General features: G+C 42.2%; 1 long non-coding RNA gene across 1 annotated transcript in view; it reads left to right on the top strand.

Moving 5' to 3' along the window:
• The window catches only part of LOC132569253 (uncharacterized), a 40375-nt gene extending 16491 nt beyond the window's left edge, over positions 1-23884 (top strand). Inside the window, exon 3 of the long non-coding RNA XR_009555260.1 lies at positions 23810-23884. This is a non-coding gene — a long non-coding RNA (uncharacterized LOC132569253). The remainder of the gene's footprint in view (positions 1-23809) is intronic.
• The last annotated feature ends 411 nt before the right edge of the window (positions 23885-24295 follow it).

Genomic DNA, 24295 nt, shown 5'->3' with positions numbered 1-24295 from the left:
ACAATTATTAACAACAAGAGATGCCATGTCTTTCTACATCGAAATAAATAGTGCTAAGAAGAACTAATTCAGACAAGCACATCTGTGGTAGGTAATTATACAGTAGACAGGGCCTGAAAGTAATTTAAGTGTCTTGCTCTCCTGGCCTCTCACATGTTTGTTGGCTCTCACAGAGGCTGGGTGTCTTCCCAGTGGCAGCAATGGCCACAACTGTGAAAACTCTGAGTTCTTCCTCCTCCAGAACCGTGAGAGATTACTTTCAACCGGCTCTCAAATGCTCTTTTTAGCCTGAAGCTAATTGTCAATTCACACATCCAGATTGCTGGCAGTGGCATTTACAATCACCAGACTTCTTTACCCCCTGGCAGATGGGGACGAACTGATCTTTCATATGAGAAAATTCCATAATTTTGGTCCCACAGCCAAGAATTCCCTTTCTCATATTGCCATCCATCTAGTCTCCAATACTGGGACACTCAAAGAAGGTTGTTTCTCACATTACTGACAACCTCTGAGAAATTTATAATCAGATACTGGGTCATAATAATAAGAGTTTGAATGCATCACTGTCAGAATTACTAATATGCTAGTTCTAAATGCATTTTATTGTTTATAAGTATTGTTGCAACCCACCCTGAGCCCGTTCGCAGGAAGGGCACTCTAGAAATTAAATAAATAAATACATTGCATTAGTTATGTGGAAATATTTCCTTAACATCTCTTCAGTTTTCTTTCCGGAACTGTCATCAGTACAGATATCTTTTGACACTAAATATACTCCTAGTACCTTCCTTATCAGCCACATACTGCTGTGTTCTTACTATGGGAAAAACATTGCCATTATGCATAACATGGAGCTATACTAAATTGACATGGAATTTAATTTCTGTTTGGGGTTTTTTTTTTTTAGTTTTCTGTTCACTTGAAAGTAGGATTTGTTTGTTTGCTTTGAAGGCAGAGTTTATGGGGGGGGGGGGAGGCATTGTTTCTCCCCAAGTTGTTTCTTATCAGAAGTAAAGTCCCTGAGTTAGCCCAGTCCCAGGAAAGCACTGGATTCTTGGAGATAAGGGAACCAATGCTAATCTGAAAGGTCCATGCTTAGGATAGCTCTCTGCTCTGCCCAAAGATATTTGAGCCAGCCTTGCTTTATGTGCTCAGCCTTCCTTTATGTGATCCTATGTGATCAGCAGTAGATCCTCCTCTTGTCTTTCCCTGTCCATAGTCACAGGTGCTAGGTACATGAAGTCTGGAATAGGCAAAGAGCAGCATTTAGAGGTACCCAAAGAGCAATGATTAAGCTCTTGAAAACAAATGGTTTCCGAAACTCAGCTTTGACACACAGTATAGAGATACCCTCTCACACAAGGTTACAAGTTCACTAAAGGAACAATCATTCCTAACTTTATATTTGATACTGGTCACTCACAGTGTGTGAGTGTGAAAGGAGAATTTGTTCACTAAATTCCTAAAAGAGACTTTTTCTTCTCTAGACAAAGAATGTTACCTGAAATAACAACAAAAAAACCTTGATCTAGAGCCCTGAATAAAACAGCTTTACAAGTGAATAAGAAACTTATGCATGGGAGAGAAAGATGGCATATGTGCATAAAGTTAGAAGGCTTCCAGGTCTTAAAGGTGCCTCTAGAATCAAAAATTGTTCTGTAGAAGACATCAGCAGCAGATCCTCCTCTGTCTTACCCTTTCCATAGTGCATGGAATCTTGAATAGGCAAAGAACAGCATTTAGAGGTGCCCAAGGGGCAATGATTAAACTCTTTACAATACATTTATGTATTGAAGTTTCATCCAGTGTTCCACCACACCCTGGTATGACCAAGAAACAGGACACAGGATAGAGCAATGTGAATTCTAGGAGAGAGAGCAAATGGGCTGCTGCCTGGGACACATATGAAAGGGAATTAAATCTGCCCTAAACTCAGAGACCAATTTCCCACTCACCTTACGCCACTCTCACGTTTCTCTTCTCAGCAGGGCTTCCTTCCGATTTCACACTATCTGCCCTGGGGCTGCAACTAGAGTCATCTTTTTTGCATGGCAAATAGAAAGCTCTAAAAACCAGTTTCTATTTGCAGTGGGGGAAAGCCAATGCTAGCTGCAGTCCCGGGGCAGAGAGTGTGAAATCGGAAGGAAGCTCCACTGAGAAGAGGAACGTGAGAGCGGCGTAAGGTGAGTGGGAAATCAGAGACTCATCTCCCCACAGGTATGGAAGAAGCCATAGCCTAATGATTTCCTTGAATAGACTCCCTTATTGTTTCCAATATAGGCAAATGGCTTCAATTTATTCTTATGGCAAAAATAAAGGGATACTATTGCAATGAGGGCAGTGGGTGGACCCCCACTAAGTCGATGTACACAATGTCATTACCCTATCACAACATATAAATATATAAGGGCCCTCTCTGCCCATCTGTCATAATAGGGGGTGTTTTGCTAGGTTCTAACAATAACAATTGTAATCTGGGGAACTCTGAATACAGAAAGACTGGGTGCATTCCACTGTATAAAGGGTGCTTTTATTCAATATGTGTTTGGAACTCCCAGAATGGATCCATGCTTATAATTATTACAATTTAAATAAAAACTTTAGTTCTAAATTATTCAGACCTATTCTCTAAATAAGGAGGGATTTAGGGAAAGCACTTGGTTTGTACAAATTGCGTATAACTATAATGGCATGGTAAGCTGCATATACAAGGATATTAGTTTATGTATTCATATCCCCATTTTCCTTCAAGGAGCTGAAGGTGAGATACATTTTTTTCTCAAAACAGCCCTATGAAGTAGGCTTGTTTGAGCAAGAATGATTGAACCAAGATCACCCATTACCAGTGAACCTGATGGTTTGCTGAGGGATTCAAACCCAGGTCTTCCTAGTCTGTCTGGGGCAGTGATACTCTGCATTCTTGATGCTTTAGGGGGAGGGCAAAGTGGGAGGGCTTCTAGTGTCCTGGCCCCACTGATGGACCTCCTGATGGCACCTGGGGTTTTGGGCCACTGTGTGACACAGGGTGTTGAACTGGATGGGCCACTGGCCTGATCCAACATGGCTTCTTTTATGTTCTTATGGTCCAAGTCCAACACTCTTACCCAGCACATCAGCCTGGCTTTCTGAGTCAGACTATTGATGCATCCGACCCCAACCTCTATACTCTCTGAGCAGCAGCTACCTCAGGTCTCAAGCAGAGGCCTTTCCTGGCCCCGATATCATAAATTCTTGTAACCTGAGGCATTCTATGGATTTAGATTGGAATTTCATACAGGCAAAGAATCTGTTCTAGCACTGTCATCTACCAACTTTCCAAAATGTTTGCACCTTTTTACAGAACATCATGCTCAAAGACTTTTGTAACTGAATGCAACTTCCTACTGAACAGAAGAGAGTTGAGGGTGTTATTTACAAAGGCAACATCAGACTTACGGTGATTTTCCCCCTAGAATACACATTGTCATATTATCAGAGACCTTAAGCTGCAGTACTGCAGTCCAAGCTCTGCTCATGACCTGAGTTCGACCCCAGTAGAAGCTAGGTTCAGGTAGCCGGCTCAAGGTTGATTCAGCCTTCCATCCTTCTGAGGTTGGTAAAATGAGTACCCAGCTTGCTGCGGGGGAGGGGGGAAGTGTAGATGACTGGGGAAGGCAATGGCAAACCACCTTGTAAAAAGTCTGCCATGAAAACGTTGTGATGCAACATCAGCCCAGAGTTGGAAACGACTGGTGCTTGCACAGGGGAGACCTTTACCTTTTTAAATGTGCACTATTTACTATCCACAAGACTACCCAGTCTTCAGAATAGGCCTATAGAACATGTAACCTGTTGAACCGCATGCAACAAAACACAGATGTGTAGCAGCCTGCCAGAGACTCCATATACTTCTTGTTATGGGTTGGGGCTGTGGCTCCATGTTGCAGAATCTGCTTTGCATGCTCATTCCCTGGCATCTGCAATTAAAATAGGATCAGGTAGTAGGTGCTGTTGTCAGTGTCCTTGATAGCCCTTGATAGACCCTTATCAGATTCAGCTCAAGGAAGTTTTGTGTGTTTGCTGGGAGAATCTGCAAAGAAAACAAGGTAGAGGGGAAAGACAAGTTCTGGGGAGCCCAATGGTGGGCTGCATCACACTGGTGGGTCACTGGTTCTTCAAGTCCGTTTCAGAGCAAAACAGTAGCACAATCTGAAATAGCCAAGTGTGTATCTGGAAGGAAGTAAAATACAAGCTGCACTGCTTAAGTATGAATATGCCTGTAGGGTATATTTTTTTTAATGTGAGGCAAATACCTAGGAAATAAAATGTTTTGCACCCTCCTCAATGGTCCTTCAATGTGCTGCAAGGCCATAAAAACTGGCTATTTATTACACATAATAAAACAGTGAAGTTAAACTAATCAAATACAGATCAGTCCAACTGCATAATTTTGGATGAGGAGGTGCTTAGAAGCAGCAAAATGAACTCCAAAATGGCTCATTGCCTCTTAATCAAAGGGAGTTGGCGTCAACCATCAGCTAGTCAGGTGATAATTTTGTCACCGCTCTGCCACTGTCTTGGTTGGAGGTTGTCAAAAAGACCTGGCAGCTTTTAAACCTGCCATCTCATTTGTCCCTGTGCAGGATCCCCATGATCTATTGGTGTCTCTGAAAGATTAGAGAGAAAAAGAGCACTACATTAATATAGTAATTCTATTAAAATCGATTTGCAATGTGCATATCAAAGAGGATTTAGGGATATAAAAATACTTGTAATTCTGATAAGGATTGGGGGGGGGGGGGGTCAGATTTCAAACCTGGTTCTTTTCTTGTCTAATTTGGTCCAGCAACTTGGGGGGGGGGGGGGCAGACAGGAATATTAATGATTAATTGCCTTGGTGCTTGTAAGGCACCAGCTTGTAATATATCATTAGAAGCTAGAGATCGGGGAGAGTGAATGAAAATATTCGGAATGAATACATTATTGTTCTTTGCAGCCAGCAATGCCAGCTAGAAATCACTTGTGTTCAGAATTTGCAATGGTGCCTCTTCTTTTAAAAAAAACATATTTTATGGTAATTTTACACAGCCCATGAAAACGTCATGCAAAAGGGAAGGGGTTTAATTAATTGGCACCAGAACAGCAGCAGGGAAGCTTGCCTTTGAACACTTATTTTTAATCAGTGTAGCTACTTCTAGGCAGGATGAAGTAGAATTATGAAGAGGTGTAGACTCTCCACCTTAAAAAGGACAAGGCAATAGCAGTTCGCAAATAAAATCCCCCTAGCCAATTTTAAGTAATTCACACTTGATTCTGGAAAGTAACAATTCTCTCAGGAAGGACTGGGGAAAAATATATTTGAATGCAGACAGCCCCAAAATGTGAATCCAGTCAGATTAAAGAATCAAGAGCTTGGACCCACCAGAAATATCAGATGACAGAAGATATTTCTGTTGGCAAAGCATCACAGGATCAAGACTCAGTTGTATAGTATGCTTAGCATCACCTTTCCATGGTTGGGCTTTCACAAGTCATTTCTATTTTACTTATCAACGATTTCAAGCAACCAAGATATGCAGAGACCATTTGTCATTGTAGAGACTTGCCATGCTTTGACTTTGACTTGACATACCCAGGAAGGGTGGGATATCATAGAGATAAATACTTGCACATCTGTACAGAAGAAATTCTAGTTTGGTGTGTGTTTTTTTTCCCCTGCTTAACATTGGTTGGGTTATCATTAAGCTTCAGAGGTTCTTAAATTGCTTCTTGGAGTTTATTTGTCAAATAACTCAGGGTATAAAAGTAGCACCATAAACATTAATTGAACAGCCATTAAGCAGGATGGCTGTTTGTTTTTGGTTGATAGAGAACATAAAGCTTCATACCCTGTGGTGGAAAACAATTAGACATGATGATGAACGTGCTATTAAATACCGCTTCTTACCACCCTTTCAGTATCAGTTTAGCTGAGCAAACTAGGAACCAGCTGTAGTCAAAAAGTGTGGGCAAGTGACAGGAAGTCGTATTTTTACTGTCATGTCACAGTCTGTTATGAATGGTGTAAGGTTTCTAATGCTTTATGCTAATGGCAATGACTAATGATAGTCATTATCTCCATTTATACTCATAAAATCTTTCTCCAGGGAAATGGATCATAACTAGAACACTATTTAAAATGAAACTGTGTTTTGCTATAATGTAGGATATAAAAATTGCTTAAATATAAGAGGTTGGCTGCCCAATTTATGTTGTTTGGCGCATGCACAGTGCATGTAGCTGTTCCCTTTGCTGCATGTTGACTTTGCTGGTATATTCCTATGCAGCCACGTGCAGCCTTGTCCTTGGAAAGCTTTTGTCCGACAAGCAATATAGGCAAAACCTGCAGCAGGAAACCAACATTAGGTATACATTTGACATTGCCCGTGCCTGACATTTCAATTTTTTTCTTTAAAAAAAAAATCAGGATAGTGGATTTCTTCATCCTTTTCTGATTTCAGTTATGAATTCTGCTTACTTGACAGGTACAGAGCACTCCATTATGTGCATGCTCAGAAACCCTTAAACGGATGAGGCAGCTATTTGCATCTGATAGAAGCTAAGTGGGACATTAAATTAATGCCAAACAAGTGAGAGCTCATTTTGGTTTCATTATAAATGGCTGCAGTACAGCAGTAATGTGTTGACTCTTATGTGCTGACAACTTCTATATTTCTTCTAAACTTCCCTGAGAGCTAGACGTGAAGGAATAAATTGCCACTCTAGATGATAAAATTAGCAGAGGATATATTCACAATAATTGCACACAGGTTTCCCAAAATATACGCAAGTCAATGAATGGCTGGTTTTTCATGAAGGTTTACTGCTCTGTGCATTGTCAGCCTTCAGCCTTAAGAAAATGTCCTCGTTTGTCACCCAAGTCATTCTAATTTGAAGAAAACTTCAGCCATGCATCAGTCATGTCCACTTGATGCCTCATTTTAGCAATATATACTACTGCTGCTTAGGCATGAGTTGTATTGCATATTTATTATGACAAACAAGCTTTTGAAACCCAGCAAAGGTGGCAGGAAGTTCACTTAGGGTACACTTTTTTTAAAGAACAGTGGCCAAGGAAGAGTCAAGACCTCTTACTCTTCCCCATCATTTCTCTATTATAAATCCCACTCTTTCGCCCCTTTTAAAAAAAAAAATGGTTTGTGAGTTTAATTACCCTCTTTTCTATTAACCTGTTGTCTTGGCCTCATAGTATACCTTTTATTTATTTACTTCATTTATTCCCCACTTTTCACTCCAGTGGGGGCCCAAAGTAGCTTACATCATTCACCTCATCCAACCATCCGTACACAGACAGCAGAGAAGATGAAAATGTGAAATCCAGCACTGAAATAATCTAAAAGCCAGCTGTAGTGTAAATCAGATGTATGCTGGATACTTTTTTTTAAGTCTATTGCGTTTGCTAATGTATGTTATAGGGAAAGTGCTTTTTTTGATAGCAGGAAGGCACAGGAACACAGTTCTGGCTGGCTTGGTGTTAGGGGGTGTGGCCTAATATGCAAATGAGTTCCTGCTGGACTTTTTCTACCAAAAAAAGCCCTGTACATTCATGATCCTGTGGAATTGGTACCATGGAAACTGTAACTGCTTACATACATAGTATATCCCATAGGTTCTCCTGATCACAAAAATTGCGAGTATGTAGAACTCAGTACAGGGATTCCAATTTGAGAAAGTGTTTCCCAGATGACTTTGGGGTTTGGGTTTCCATTAAGAATCTGACTCCCTGGATGGCAACCTGCAACTGGGACAGAAGAAACAGTAAAAGCATTCGAATTGTTCCCTAGATTGATCTCCAATATGGACAGCACCATCTTTGACACAAGCCATTTGATTCTTGATGGTTTTGATTCAAGCCATTTAATTTGAAAGCCAGTTTGGTATAGTGGTTAAGAGTGGCAGACTCTAATTTGGAGAACCAGGTTTGATTCCCCACTCCTTCACATGCAGCCATCTGGGTGACCTTGGATCACAATCACAGTTATCTCAAAACTCTCAGCCCCAGCTACCTTACAGGGTGTCTGTTGTGGAGAGAGGAAGGGAAGGAGACTGTAAGACACCCTGAGACTCCAATTGAAGGGCAGGGTATATCGCCAACTCTCCTCCTCCTCCCACTTCCCACTTCCTCCCATCCAGGGAGGGTGAGGGCCTGCTGCTCAGCCCCACTTCTGTGCCTGCATGAGGACCTGCTGATTGGCAACTGCCAGACAAGGGAAGATTTAGCTGCCAAGCATGAACCAGATGCTCATCCCCACTCTCTTGTGTTTCCTCTGGGAGACATCACACTACCTCTTATGTGATTTTGTATTTTACTGAAAATTTAAAGATTTTATAAGTCACTTTGAGAAGGCCTTGACCATAATAAGCAGGATATATAAATTCTCCAAATGATTAGATTTTTGTAGTTTTGCACCTCAGATTAGTAGAATTCTGAAACAAAGGTTGATAAGCTTTCAGGAACTTGAGTGAGTATCCTTTCCCACAACTGACTGAATGGTTCCATTGCCCTGACCTCCAAACAGGCTGTCAACTGAACAATTGGTCTACTTGGAGGTATGAAGGGAAAGAAAAGGAAAGTGGTTAAAGGGCTACATGCTAATTACTTTTTTCAGGCCAGAGAACAATACAACCAGCTTCCTAATTTGCAGTCAGTGACCCAATAAATGGAACATAGGGCCAATCCATAATACTGAAAGAACACTCCATCCAGTTGTTACGTTTTCACTGACTTGAAAGGAGAAGAACCTGATGGTTTCAAACACTGAAACATATAGTACCACTTGTCAATATTATGGCTGGGTCCAGACCAGCCGTTTAAGCCGACACAAGGACAGCTGGCAGACGGATTAAAAAATCAAGTTCAAATGTGCACATTTGCCTCCTGTCCAGCTCCCATACTCACCCTGTCTTCCAGTGTCTCTGAGGTGGCTGAAAAAAGGTACCACTTAGGAAATGGCAGCAAATCCTTCTGCCACATGCCATCCACCTTTTCTGGCATCTGAATGCCGGAGCGCATGAGGCAGGTTGACGGACTGAATCCACCAGGGTACCCCAAGTTGCTTCCGGCTTTTAAAAAAAAATGTAACCACTGAGCACATGAGCACATATGTGCATGACCACTAAAACAAATGGGAAATAAAGAAACCCAAGCTATGTTAAGCGGATGGTGTGTAACCATCTGACCATGCCAAAGCACCCCCTGCATGGGATACGGGTGACTCACGTGGGAGCAGGAATAATCTGCTCAATTTTGAACTGGCCCAAGTAGGGACGCTTCCGGTGTGCCTGAAGCAGCCCATCTGTCCCAGCCAATGTGGTCCTCTCATTGTGTGAGGCCTGGGACTTGGTCATTTCAGTTGCTAGGTTCATAGAAAAGGCTATATTATGGTTCTTCAGCCTGCTCCCAAAGTGCTGGCCTGATGAAGCACTTCTGCCATGTAGTGACACAGCACCTGAAAGGTTAAATTCATTTACTAGCCTTTTCGTAGGTGTTCAAGATAAGACGATTGCCAGTCTCACACTGTTAAATGAAAAATCACTCACCCCTAGGAGCCATTTAAACGTTGCTTTACCTGCAGGGAAGCTGAGTTTTGTTTTTGTTTTTTTTTGGGGGGGGGGGGGGGGTTTGGAGCCAGTTGCCAGTAACAGGCAGCTGCCTGTAGGAAAGACTCATGCAGTCAATCACAGCAACAAGGCTCCTATGCAGCTGTTGTACACGATATTGGTTTTGATACTTTTTCAATCTAAGAAAGACTTGGACAAGATCAGTCCTGGAGAGTCACATTCATGTAATCCTGTAATGTCTTTAACGTTGAATGTGACTCAGCAAAGGAAATTACAGTAATTATTTCCCTTTGTCATTTCACAGCATTGATGCAAGCATTCCAGATCAATGAATATCAGACAAAGGAATCAGCATTCTAAAGGACAACCTTTTGTGTATGCTTGTTTCAGAACAAGTTGTCCGACAGGAAACCACTTGCTGAGATGCTTGCACTGAACTAGTGCCCCATCTGTCCTGCCACTCCTATCATATTCACACCAGTTTTGTATATAAATAACTTGAGTAGAATAGAAAAGGTGAAGGTATGGCTTTAATGAACAAAGAAAAATGGATGGGTGAATATTCTCAGCATGGTGAGTGTGGCTTCATAGGCGTTGATTGTACTCACATCATGTATTTATACTATAAAAGAAGACTTGATCTGCACAGGGTGATCAAATGGTCAAGGATATTAGGTTGCCAGCAGCCAGATGGACCCTGGAGTTTTCTTGGAATTACAACTGTTCTCCAAACTACAGCAATCAGTTCCCCTGCAGGGCATGGCAGCTTCAGAGGGTGAATTCTATGGCATCACAATCCCCACTGAACTCCCTCTCCAAGCACTGCCTCCAAATATCTAGGAATTCCCCAAGCCAGAGTTGGCAACCTTACAAGGTGTGCAATAGGTTGGTGGGCAATAGGTTGCATTCTTTGTGCACTGTTTCCCCTGGTCTCTGCCTTTGCCCATGCCAGAATAAGAAGTGGGGCGCAAGTCTCTTCTGATTTGCTTTTAGTCTTGATAGTGCTGCTCCCAATCCATTGCTGGTTAGGTAAAAAACAGCATGGGAGTTGTTGAAACACTGCTTCTTATCTTTCCAGTGACTTTCTCCATACAACAGAGAAAACACCCAGGGGGTCCACAATGCTGATGCATCTGGAATATTGTCCTGCTGGAAGGATAGTTGCCAAATCAGATGCTTTATGTGCTGCTCTTTTGTCCTGGTTTGTGTCCCTCACATGCAACTTTGCTGAATGTTTGAGTTTCACACTTTAGTTGTGGATTATTTCATGGGTCATCCAGTGGTAAAGGTATTCATGGTAATGGTTTTTGTGTGGAAGGGTTGATTAGCTATACACAGACTTTTGCATATTCCATAGCAGGTCATCACTAGCACACGCAAGCTCATACCTGGAATAAAACTTTGTTGGTCTTAAAGGAGCCACTGGACTCTAACTTTGTTCTGCTGCTTCAGACCAACATGACTACCCACCTGAATCACAGCCTTATTAATAACACTTAGAGAGGAAATCTTGCCCCACTTTTCATAAGAGTCTTGCCTACCATTGTCTAGGTAGAGGAAAATGTGTGCCACATTCTGATTCAGTTTTCCAGCAAATACAGCAGGGTATGGAAACTTTCTTTTTACTTCTGCATTTAACCAGCTGACTTGGGAATGTCTTAATTATACTTACTGGATTCATTATCTTCAGGCACTTGTTACTGCTGCAAAGCACACAGATATACACAGTGCCTTCCAGAAAAGAAACCTAAATAGTGGCAAGTTTTATCTGAGATGTTCAGAACAAGGAAGTACTCAAAGGCTGAGAACAGATGGGCATTCTGGGGCAGCTGGGAGGTGGCTGAAAGTGGAACAGCTCAAAAAGAGTCATCCCAGAGCCTTTGCACAGTCCTGGCAAGGCAGCCCAATCCCATCCGTGATGTGGCTGGGCACCTCCACATGGGGAGGCGCCTCAGAAGTCACTGCTTCTGTTGAATAAGTGTTGGTTGAATGGGGAGAGAGCTCATGTGCAGAAGTGCTCTGACTGGCCTGCAAAGGGGAAAAAAAGATGGAAACTGCTTGGGGTGGCTTGGCACTTCCATACTGCCAAGTCACCTTGTGTGCACCCTTATCCTTCCGGACAATGAGGAGGCAACTAGCAGCCAGCACAAATATTTGCTACCACTTCCGACGTGGCAGCTTTTTGGGCCAGGTGGATCGGCCTGAGGACGGGGTGAGTACAGGACAGGGACAGGCAGCGGATGTTGCCATCTGAAGGGGTTTTTTGGGCTGACTTCAGAGGCACCTCTGAGTCAGCCCAAAGTGCTGGTCTGTACCCTATTTGGAACTGACTGTAATAATATTATAGTTTGATATTCAAAGATTGCTTGATGTACTAATCCACTAGGGCAGGGGTGGCCAACGATAGCTCTCCAGATGTTTTTTGCCTACAACTCTCATCAGCCCCAGCCATTGGCCATGCTGGCTGGGGCTGATGGGAGTTGTAGGCAAAAAACAACTGGAGAGCTACCGTTGGCCACCCCTGCACTAGGCCCATATATGGCTTGCAAAACTTTACATATATTTTGCGTAGACAAGAAGAAGAGGAGACTGGATTTGTACCCTGCCCTTTACTCAAAGTCTCAGAATGGCTTACAATCTCTTTCCTCTCCCTACAACAGACATTCTGTGAGGTAGGTGGGGCTGAGAGAGTTCTCAGAGAACTGCTCTTGAGAGAACAGCTCTGCAAGAACTGTGGCTTACCCAAGGTCACTCAGCAGCTGCATGTGGAAGAGTGGGGAATCAAACCCAGATTAGAGTCCACGGACTTAACTATTACACCTAACTTGCTCTCAAGTTACTCTCAAAAAACTGTTACAGTCCTAACTTTAATTGCCTAACAGCAACTCCACATAAAAAGAAATCTTCCATTTTCAAATGAACAGAATATTTTCTAAATGTCACACTTTAATGTCTATCTGGACTTTCAAAGCAATCTCTTTTCAGCATACATTTTGCGGTATTAAGGTATCTGGAGGCCAGAACATTATTTCAGTTCCAGTTGCTCAACCACACATCAGTAGGTATTAGTGCTATGTTCAGTAGGTGAGGCTTCTTTTCTTAGCCCCTTTTACTCTCTGAGCTGAACAATGCATCTGCTGTCATGCTTTATTCTGTAACACTGCAAATATGTGTGATGTAATGATGTAACTAAAGTACATGTTAGAAAAGGAAACACAAGCTTTCACTCAACAATAACTGCCATGATAGTTCGGTGAGATCTATGTGATTCACAAAAGGGCACCAAAGAGCCACAAACCACCACAACTTGGTGCCCACCAACAGCTTTCCTGGTACCCACTAAGTGGTTTCACGTCACTTGATTTAAAATAGCCCAAACAACTTGTGTGAATCTACTCTAGAAAAGCAAATTGGAAAACCATAGCTTGAGCTGACAAAAATGTTGTGCGTTGCCTGGTACATGAAAGAATTGCTTTGTGAATGAAAGAATTGCTTTTTTGTAGAGTTGGCATTTGAACAGGGAGGAAAACAACTTGGTCAATTGACTAGTCAATTAATTAAATATTGCCAACTGTTACAAAATAGTCAGATATTTTTAATAATGAAAATCATGACATATAATTATGCTAGTTATGGAAGATACTGAGCACTTTTGCATACACTAAATAAAACACTTTCAATGCACTTTGTAATTGGATTTTACTGCATGAAACAGCAAAATCCACTTGCAAACAGTCACTGGGATTGAAATTGCATTATTTAGCATGTATGAAAGCACCCAATGTCTTCTAGAGTTTTGTCTCCCTCTGACACACACAGCCTTTTCAGAATACCATAGAAAAGGGGCCCCCTTCTAAGAGCAAATGTAATAGACTTTGTGGGGGGGATTAACTACTAGAAACTTGTGGTCTAAATTGCACAGCCACTTTTAGGTTTATAGAAATTCTGCCACTTAAGACCCAGTGCCTTTCAGCTTATGTGCCTATGAACAAAGCATTCTTCTGTATGCAAAGCATTGCTTTTCCATTAGGGTTGCCAGGTCCGACTCAAGAAATATCTGGGGACTTTGGGGGTGGAGCCAGGAGACTTTGGGGGTGGAGCCAGGAGCAAGGCTGTGACAAGCATGACTGAACTCTGAAGGGAGTTCTGGCAATCATATTTAAAGGGACCACACACCTTTTAAATGCCTTCCCTCCATTTGGAAATAATGAATTGGATCTCCTCGTCCAATCTTTTTGAAACTCGGGGGGGTGTTTCGAAGAGAGGCACCAGATGCTATGCTGAAACTTTGGTGCTTCTACCTCAAAAAACAGCCCCCCAGATACCCAGATACTCATGGATCAATTCACCATTATACCCTACGAAAATCAGTCTTTGTAGAGTGCCCAGCAGACATTTCCCTCTCTCCCTCACTTTCAGATAACCCTGAAGTGGGGTGAGGGCATCTAAACCGGGGAATCCCTTGCCCCCAACTGGGGATTGATAATCCTATTTTCCTTTGTGCATAGAATGCTTCCTGGCCTGTCTAGCAACAGGGGTCCCAAGTCCCAATGAGATTTTCCTTGGACACAAAAATATTGTACTTGAGAAATGGCACATGAAAGGAATAGTAGGCAGATAGTCAATTGAAGAGGAGTTCTGCAATTAGGGATGTGCAATTTGCATTTGGAAATATTCAAAAGCACTGAATAATGCTATATTAAGAATAGTTATGAATAATTTCCATATCTGAACATTATAGTTCCAGATATTTGGAAGAGTTCCTAATATTTGAAGTCCCATTGACTCCTACAGAAACAGGCTGTGCTGCTTGCAAGAAGAGCATAGTGAAATCTATTCTTCAAATAGCTGGCCTGGTTTCTTGAGAAATGGAACTGAAACATTCCCCCACAACAAATGTGGTGGGAACAGAGAGCTCAGTGTTCCCAGATTGGTGTTGCCGTGGTATTGCCAAGGAGGTGGGGAATGAGGTGACAGGAAAACCTGTGGATGATATCTGACTGTATTCAGGACTTTTTTTGTAGCAGGAACTCCTTTGCATATTAGGCCACACACCCCTGATTAAGCCAATCCTCCAAGAACTTACAGGGCTCTTAATACAGGGACTACTGTAAGCTCCAGGAGGATTGGCTACATCAGGGGTGCATGGCCTAATACACAAAATAGTTCCTGCTACAAAAAAATGTCCTGACTATACTTACGAAATTCTGAAGCAGCCACAGTAGTAGGCTTCCCAACCCTCCCGCTCTGGCGGGAGTCTCCTGGGTTTGCAGCCTCATCTCCCGGTCTTCAAGAAGTGGGAAGCGGGGGGTGGGGGGTGGAGGGGGGGGGAGAACATACCTGTAGGCTTCATTATAGAGCTCCTGAGCCGTTTGTAAAATGTCTGCTCCTTTAAGGCTGGGCAGGGAGCAGGAAGGGCTTGGGAGAACAGCCCCGCCCTTTCTTTTGCTTTCGCTTTCACAAGAGTTCTCCGGAAGAAGATCTGGTAAGTGTGTGTGTGTGTGTGAGAGAGAGAGGGAGGGGGCAGGGGATTCCCTGGTTTGGAGGCCCTCCCCCCTTTTAGAAAGCGTGGGGGGGGGAGGGAAATGTCTACTGGGCATTCTATTATTCCCTATGGAGAACGATTCTCATAGGGAATAATAGGGAATTCATCCATTGGTATTGGGGGCTCTGGGGGGGCTATTTTTTGAGGTAGAGGCACAAATTTTTTAGTATAACATCTAGTGCCTCTCCCCAAAATACCCCCCAAGTTTCAAAACGATTGGACCAGAGGGTCCAATTCTATGAGCCCCAAAAGATGGTGCCCCTATACTTCATTATTTCCTATGGAAGAAAGGAATTTTAAAAGGTGTGCTGTCCCTTTAAATGTGATGGCCAGAACTCCCTTGGAGTTCAATTATGCTTGTCACACCCTTGTTCTTGGCTCCACCCCTAATGTCTCCTGGCTCCACCCCCAAAGTCTCCTGGCTCCGCCCCCAAAGTCCCCAGATTTTTCTTTAATTGGACTTGGCAACCCTACATAGTAGGGTTGCCAAATCCAGTTCAAGAAATATCTGGGGACTTTGGGGGGTGGAGCCAGGAGACTTTGGGGGTGGAGCCAAGATCAAGACTGTGACAAGCATAATTGAACTCCAAAAGGAGTTCTGGCCATCACATTTAAAGGGACAGCACACCTTTTCAATTCCTTCCTTCCATAGGAAATAATGAAGGATGGGGGCACCTTCTTTTGGGACTCATAGAATTGGACTCCCTAGCCCAATCTTTTTGAAACTTGGGGGGTATTTTGGGGAGATGCACTAGATGCTATACTGAAAATTTGGTGCTTCTACCCAAAAAAACAGCCCCCCCCCAGAGCCCCAGATACCCGTGGATCTATTCTCCATGATTTTCTATGGGAATAAATCTCCATAGGGAATAATAGAGTTCCCAGCAGACATTTCCCTCCCCTCCCCCCGCTTTCTGACGACCCTGAAGTGGGGGGAGGGCATCCAAACTGGGGGATCCCCTGCCCCCACCTGGGGATTGGCAACCCTAAGCCACAGACACTAGAAGACAGTTTCTCATTTGTAATTTCCAATTGAAAGATACGCAAAGCTGCTCATATAATTCCTGTTTTGTTCCCACTTGCTTAGGGTTAATGCTCTGTATGCTGAAAGTCTTCTCTGTGTCCCTTTCTAAGCATCTCAAACCACATCTGATCCCCTTTCTTCCTCTCAGTGTATATTAGGAACAGGGGTGGAATTCTAGCAGGAGCTCCTTTGCAATATTAGGCCACACTCCACTGATCATAGAATCATAGAGTTGGAAGGGACCTCTAGGGTCATCTAGTCCAACCCCCCACACAATGCAGGAAACTCACAAACACCTCCCCCTAAATTCACAGGATTTTCATCACTGTCAGATAGCCATCTAGCCTCCAAGGAAGGAGAGCCCACCACCTCCCGAGGAAGCCAGTTCATGAGGAAGCCTGATGTAGCCAATCCTCCAAGAAGTTACAAAAAAGAGCCTTGTAAGTTCTTGGAAGACTGGCTACATCAGGGGGGGGTGTCCTAATATGCAAAGGAGCTCCTGCTAGAATTCCACCCTTGATTAGGAATGCAATAGATTAATTATTAGGGGGGGAAGTGTTTGTCAGCAGAGAGGCTGTGGCTCAGTGGTAAAGCCTCTGTTTGGCATGCAGAAGCTCCCAGGTTCAATCCCCAGCATCTCCAGTTAAAAGGACTGGGCAGAAGATGACATGAAAGACCTGTGCCTGAAATCCTGTAGAACTGCTGCTAGTCAGGCCTTGATTGGCCAATGGTCTGATTCTGTATAAGGCAGCTTCATGTCTTCATGTATTCAGCGTGAAATATGGGAATAGTAGAAACTGGAGCATGCATAAGGATGCAGGAATATTGTTGGAGTAAGACAGAATGGTACAGGGTATGGCATCTTTCCATCTGCTGCCACCTCCTGTTGCATCTTTCCTGCTTCTATCTGCTATTGTAGGACTGTCATCACTCACTCAACTGTGCTGTGCCCAATGTTGCTGGGGAAGACCACACTCATGCCCTACTATTTGTCTGTCAGTCTGTTGCTTAGGTTTGCCAGCTCTCAGTTGGGAAATACTTGGAAAATGTTTGGGGGGTGGAGCCTGGGGATTGTGGGGTTTGGGGAGGGGAGAGACCTTAGCAGGGAATATAGTCCAAAGCAGTCATTTTCTCCAGAGGAACTGCTCTGTACATACAAGTTTCTTATAAACCTGGCTTCAGTGACTAGAATAGGTCAAATTATATTTCATACTTCCTTGTGTTCAAGATTCCTCAGAGTTTTGAGTATATTCTGTTGAGTTTTCTCCACCCCATAAAAGAGGCTAGAAAGCTTGGGACATAATCCACAGAACATTACTCTTGCTCAAGCATTTTTTTTTTTTGGGGGGGGGGGGTGGAACGTCACAGGGCATTGAACAGTAAAATATTATTCCCATATGAAGCATAAGGTCCTGGAAATCCCCTTCAATACACCAGTCTAAATAATTTAGGTACTTAGAATTGTGTGCATTAACATTTAAGTAGTTTATGTTGAGGCCCTGATCATTTGTGCATATACTCTTCATTCTTCTTGCTGATTCTCTGATCATTGTCTACATCTTCCACATACTTATCAAGAAGAAAATAAAATAATTATAGGATTAGCCCTGGATAGGTATAAAAATTTTTGAGCAATTTGCATCCAGCTGAGCCGTAATCCCTGTTCAGCTTTAAAGAAAACAGAAATACAAGTGTTTGGATTAATCATGAAAATAAAATTTTAAAAAACCCAGGAAACCTAATACTTTGATGGTGACCTTCAGTTCAGCCTTCAATTTTGGAAGCCTTTATATTACTTTTCCTACATTAGATTTGCAATGAGAATGTTCAAAATTCTAAGCCTCATGCATAGTATTAGATTCCAGTGGGCTTCAACAATATTTTGGCCTTCTTTGAGAGTCAAATACTTGGCAATTGAAATGTGGATGATGAATGAACAAAATTACAAAACAGTAGAAAAATAATAATTTCCTACAAGTCTTTATAATAAAAAAAGGGAAGCTGTCTTTGCTTTCAGTTGCTCCACTTGTGCCAGAGGCCACATCATGAATCAGACATACCCTTACACATACAGTGCCATCCTAAGTTTTGTTATAGGGCATTTTCGCACTTACCTTACGCCAGAGCGACGTCCCTCTTCATCATGCAGCATCTGTGCGGATTTCACACTAATTGCTCCACAGAACCTGGAAGAGCCGCAAAGTCCCGCGGCTTTTGCGTCACAAATGTAAACCACCAAAAACCAGTTTACATTTGCAATGCAAAAGCCACAGGACTTTGCGGCTCTTCCGGTTTCTGCGGCGCAATTAGTGCAAAATCCGCGCAGACGCTGCGCGGTGAAGAGGGATGTCGCTCCGGCGTAAGGTAAGCGCGAAAACACCCATAGTCTTATAAGTCCATTGTAGTCATTGGTCTTGGAAGAATATAACTCTGCCTGGAATGGCATTGTTAGTTCCCTTGCATAGCTACCATAACTTCTCTGTCATTTGTGCTCATTTCCAAAAGGCAAAAGGGGGAACTTGAGAAATGCTGGCTTTATTTGGATTTGGAAATATAACAGGCCATCAATGAAAAGGCTGGTGTTGTTTACCTGGGATGTCATAAGCAAGGCTTTTTTTCTGGAAACAGAGGTGCTGGAACTCTCGAGAGGGAAATGAAGGCGAAACACATGTGTGCCCCTCATGAACTTTTAAACTTTTTTTTTTTTTAGAATTTTGTTTCCACAAATTGCTTCTGGAACTCTGTTCTGCCTAATTCCCCCAGCAAAAAAAGCCCTGGTCATAAGAATTGTTTACATTCATTTTTTCCCCTTCCTCTTCTGATCTTTTTACATCAGTAGATAAATGCTCTGTGCGGTCATGTTGGTCCAAAGAAAAATCCAGAAACCAAATATGTGAAATCTTACTTAGTAAGATCATCCAAAATTGCACAAAATAGTATTGTGGAAGACTCAAAAGTTTGCACGTTCTTCTGTACCATTTGAGGGGGAAGTAAAAATCACATAATCTGTTCTCTATGTGTTGGTTTCTCTTCTTTTTCCTTGTTCAGAAAATAAAAGGAATCATACAAATAGAAGAAAGCTAGAGTAAAAAATGATGGTGAGAAGTCCAGCCCTGTTGGTGGATTGTTTTCAGTAACTCTATGTGTAACACTTTGAAAATGTGCTAACTGGCTGCAATTTCACTGCCGTCAGAGAGGCAGCCATATGGCTCCATTATATGACTAGCTGGTTTTACAGCAGCTGTGAAGAAAATGTGATTTTTAAGCAGGTGTGAAGAACTTGGTTTAATTTAGGGTTTAGCAGATACCTATGGTGAACAGAGCATATGGCATGAGGCTCTTCTTTTTGCTACCTCTCAATAGGGCTAGATACCTAAAGGTCTTCTTTGCACATTCCTTCTTCCTGTGTCATAGTCCTAAGTGTCCAGGGTGCCATCACATCTAGCACACCCCAACCCAAGGCAAAATGGTTGATGTTGGGAGTTCTCTTTTGGCATACAGAAAGCATGTTCATCCATTGAGTCCAGGTTGTTTTAAACTGTGTGATTGATCCCTGACTGTCAAGTGCTTTAGGACCTCATTCAAACTTCAAGAAGGTAATTGCATGTTGCTGTTTTCCTTGACATTTAAAATCGATTATTTATTCTATTGTTTTCTGACCATCTTCTAAAATATTCACTCATTGTATTAATCTCCTTCTGGGTGACAGTCCCCTGCTGGGTGTGTATTTTGATGGTAATGGCTGATTATTAATTTATTTTATGTATATCCTGTGTTTCTGTTACAAAGTCTTTGAAGTGGCTCACTTAAAAAAAATAACTATTTCTTCCTCTCTCCTCCTGTTCCCAATGTATTAGTCTCCACTGATGAGAGAATGCTTTAGTCCCTTCCTCACTGGTTCATAAGTCTTTATTTATTTACTTCATTTATGCCACCACTTTTCTTCCAATCTGGTCCCAAAGTGGGTTTACATTATTCTCCTCTCCTCCATTTTATCCTCACAACAACCCTGCGAGGCAGGTTAGGCTGAGTGTCTGACTGACCTATGGATGTCCTTAGAATTAAGCAAGAAGAACCTGGCTGTTGCTTTGTCTCTGATACTGAGATGCCAATTGCTTAGATGGTGGCCTACCTCTTAAGTGACAAGCCTCAATCTTTCTCTGCAGAGCCTAACACCAACTATTTAAATGGATATGTTGTCTTACTTCCCATCACAATTGCATAAACAAACAGTTTGAACATTACTCATGTCATCACCTCAATGTATCAATCAATGCCTTGTCTTTATCCATCAATATTAAATTTGTTTCTGCACTGCACTGTTTTTGCATTCAAACATTGGAATGAATAATCCCCGTTTTTTTTCCTTTCCTTTTATTCTAGCTTGACTTAGCAAGACAAAATGGTTGATGTTGGGAGTTCTCTTTTGGCATACAGAAAGCATGTTCATCCATTCAGTCCAGGTTGCTTTAAACTGCGTGATTGATCCCTGACTGTCAAGTGCTTTAGGGCCTCATTCAAACTTCAAGAAGGTAATTGCATGTTGCTGTTTTCCTTGACATTTAAAATTGATTATTTTTTCTATTGTTTTCTGACCATCTTTTAAAATATTCACTCATTGTATTAATCTCCTTCTGGGTGATGTTGGGAGTTCTCTGTTGGGAGTCAGCTCCAGAGCTTTCTCCTCTCATATACCTACTCAATACATAATTTGATGGCACAAGCAGAAAGCAGAGTTCATAGATATGGCTAGAATAAGGCAGAAATCTTGCTGAAGCTAAGCAGGTATAGGTTCATCCAGTATCTAGGAAGCTTCTGGAAACTTGGATGCACTGCCTTGGGTTCCATATTGGAGGAAAAGTAGAACATGAATATAACAAATGGATTACCTGAGAGGAATTGTGGATATATCTTCCTTCTCCCCATTCCTTCCCCTTTCTCCTTCACTTCCCCCCCCCCCTCCTCTTCCTTCCACTCCACCGTCTATTTATTCTCATCTTCTTCCAGTTCAAGTTGGGAGGAAACTTCAGCATCTCTCAAAATGGTGACCAAAATCTTGCAAGATGACCTTGTGAGACTTCAGATGCTATTTTGTGCTGCCATAGAAACCTGACAAATGATGAATTGCATGGGTCCTATTGTGCTGCAAAGCCTGTCTACAGAGTACAAATGTCCTTAGCCAAACATCTTAACATACTTGACATTCAGTCTTTTCAGTACTATGCAGTAAGTCCTTGTGGGCACCTAAGATGCTGGAGGCCTTTGTGCATGCATAGATTGCCAAGGCAACCCAAAATGGTTCTCAATGTTTCATGAAATTTCTAGCAATATTTCAGTTGCCTTTGCATCTTTAATCAGCCTACAATATGTTTGATACATAACAAGATCATAGGAACTTGTTTTTGGTGTTATTGCAGGCACTATTTTTCTTTATAACTTTCCTGTTCTCCCTTCATTCCTGGCCCATATCTACATGGTAGGCAGTCCTTCCAAATTATATATAAGGAAGGAAGGCCACAATATTTCAGTGCAAGTGAGCACCAAATCCATGCTTCTTGCTGATTCAGGCACAGAACTCTAGGATTAATGACAAAACTAGACATCATGACAAGGATCCATCAGTGGATCCTGCACTATTTATCAATATTCAAATTGTAACTGTACAGGTTTTTTATTCATGTTGAGGCTACAGGGAGGGGAGATTATCCCTCACCACATATTTTTATGGTTTTAAGTTCCCTACAGATATTTTATTTTCCCATGGAAATAAAGCAAATAATATTAGGGAGGTCCAGTTTGCAAAAATGGAGAGGGACAAAGAGGTACAGCTTGGAGTTCTCCTAGAATTACAATTGATCTGCGGACTACAGAGATCTGTTTCCTTGGGTAAAATGGCAGCTTCAGAGGGTGAGCAATATGGTATAAAATCTGTGCTTAGGTTGTCTCCCCTCCCCAACTCTGCTGTCCCCGGGAACTTCTCAAACCAAATTTGGTGACTCTAGCCTCACTGGCTACAAAGTAAAGACTGGAAATATCACAGCCATTCATTCACATCTCTGCTGTGATCACATCTGGTTTGTCTTTGCCAAAATGACGATTTTCCAATATCAGTTTCACGTAAAATATTTTATTTATAATGGAGCAAATTCTAATTGTTAATAATTCATTCTGCCTATAACAACTCTTGCTATTTGCATTCAGACATACAGTTTATCAGAAAAAAGTCATCACTGTGACTTTAAAATATTTTTAATCATGAGACTTATATGAAAGATTCTTCTGGTTAGATTTTTAAAAACATGATGCTTTAAACCATTCCTTGGTGGATAAACAGTAGTTTCCTGCCTTCTTTTTGAAATTCTCAAAATATTTGTATATTTGCATTTATGTTTATTGTTCATAATTTTCTTATAGTAAATAGAGCCAGTTCTATCGCTCTGTCCTTACGTAACATGTCTGAGAAAAGTTTTAGTACCTTTCCTCTGAATCTTTTATCTTCCAACTTGTGTTCAGGAAAGAAATAGATACTGAGTGAATAGTTTTTTTAGTTGCGCATTAAGAAGCCAATCATATATCCTGATGCATGTATCAGGAATGAAAACAAAGCTCAGACTACTATGATGCAGACATAATTAATTACAGTTTTCCTAAAACAGCTGTTAATCATAGGTACAAGAAATATTTGAAAGTAAAGATTAATGCTTATATAGGACTGTGGAAGCAATTGCCACCCCAGTCGCAATAACGACTATGGATTAAAATATGGATTAAAGGGCCACTTTATTTAACTAATTTTAATGGCAAGGGGAAAACAGTGGGGACAGGTTAAGCCAGGGGTCAGTACCAGACCACCTCCTTAACCTGGAACTGGGCGAGCCCAAGGCCCCGGGTGGGAGCCAACTCAACGGTTCAAACCCAGCCGGCCAGGCACAAGATCCCATTCACCTGCGCTCCACCATCCCCCAAGCTGTACAGCCTGTGATGTGGACAATTCCAAGCGACGGGATCCTAAAGCTCCCTGGAGCCAACCTTGGGCCGTACAACTTAACAGTCACCCTAGGGATGCCATTTACCCAAATGGTGCAGTGCCACGGGAGCTCACCAATACCCCACACAACATGTTCCCAACAGTAAACAGCCAGTGACTAACCTATTTAACAGCACCGCCCAAACCAATTGCCAGCGCCCAGCGCCTACAGTGCAAGGTAGGCAAAAACACACCCCAAACGGGCCAATATGTTTGAAGGTGAAAAATTCCTACCTGCCCCCTAATAAGGCGACCAGCCTATTGCCTGCACTGCATGATGGGCTGGCAGGCGGGCCGAGAGCAGCAATTCCAACTTCGCCACTGGGGGCGGGGCCAGCCTTATAAAGCTGCCCACGCCCCCAATCCCTGTTAGGAAGAGTCCACTGTCTCATCCTTCCGGGGAGGCAATGGACAGCCCCCAGCCTAAATTGGCCAATCAGCCGCTTGGCTGGGTGGGGGCCGAATTCTATTCAAAAGTATGTTGTTCTATGGGACTTCTCCCAGGAAAGCATCTTTAGGATTTCAGCCAGAGTAACATTAGAAGCCAGTATAGGAGGAGGAATGTAGATCCATCTTTTCTATCTTTCTCTCTCTTTATATCTCTTTCTAGGAGACACAGGAAGAAATTCCAATGGACTAAGATGGAAAGAGACAGAAAGTTAATCTTTCCCAGACATCTATATATATATATAATTCTGGAAAACAAGGATGATTCAAGATGTTCAGCCAGAAAAACCAAAGCTGCTAATCAGATTTTGTTCAGGTGCATGAAGTCATTTTTTAAATACCAATAAATTAAAAATAGTATGTTTACATTAAAATTCAACCTGGTGCTCTAAATTTTAATTAAATGGTTTGTTAAGCAATTATCACATTTTATCCTGTCCTTTCCCCTGAGAGTTAAGGGCATTGCACACAATTTCCTCTCCTTCCATTTTATCCTCACCTCCTCTGTGGTTAGACAACAAAAGAGAACTTGCCAAAGCAGTGATTCTCATTGCTAAGTGGATATTTGAACCTGCATCCCTCTAGTCTCAGCATGTCTCTTTAAGTACGATTGTAAAATTCTCTTTTAAACTGGCTTTTAAACCCTCCT

The sequence above is a fragment of the Heteronotia binoei genome, chromosome 1 (genome assembly GCF_032191835.1).
Source record: "Heteronotia binoei isolate CCM8104 ecotype False Entrance Well chromosome 1, APGP_CSIRO_Hbin_v1, whole genome shotgun sequence".
Taxonomy (NCBI): Eukaryota; Metazoa; Chordata; class Lepidosauria; order Squamata; family Gekkonidae; genus Heteronotia; species Heteronotia binoei.
This window is presented reverse-complemented; position numbering and strand designations above follow the sequence as displayed.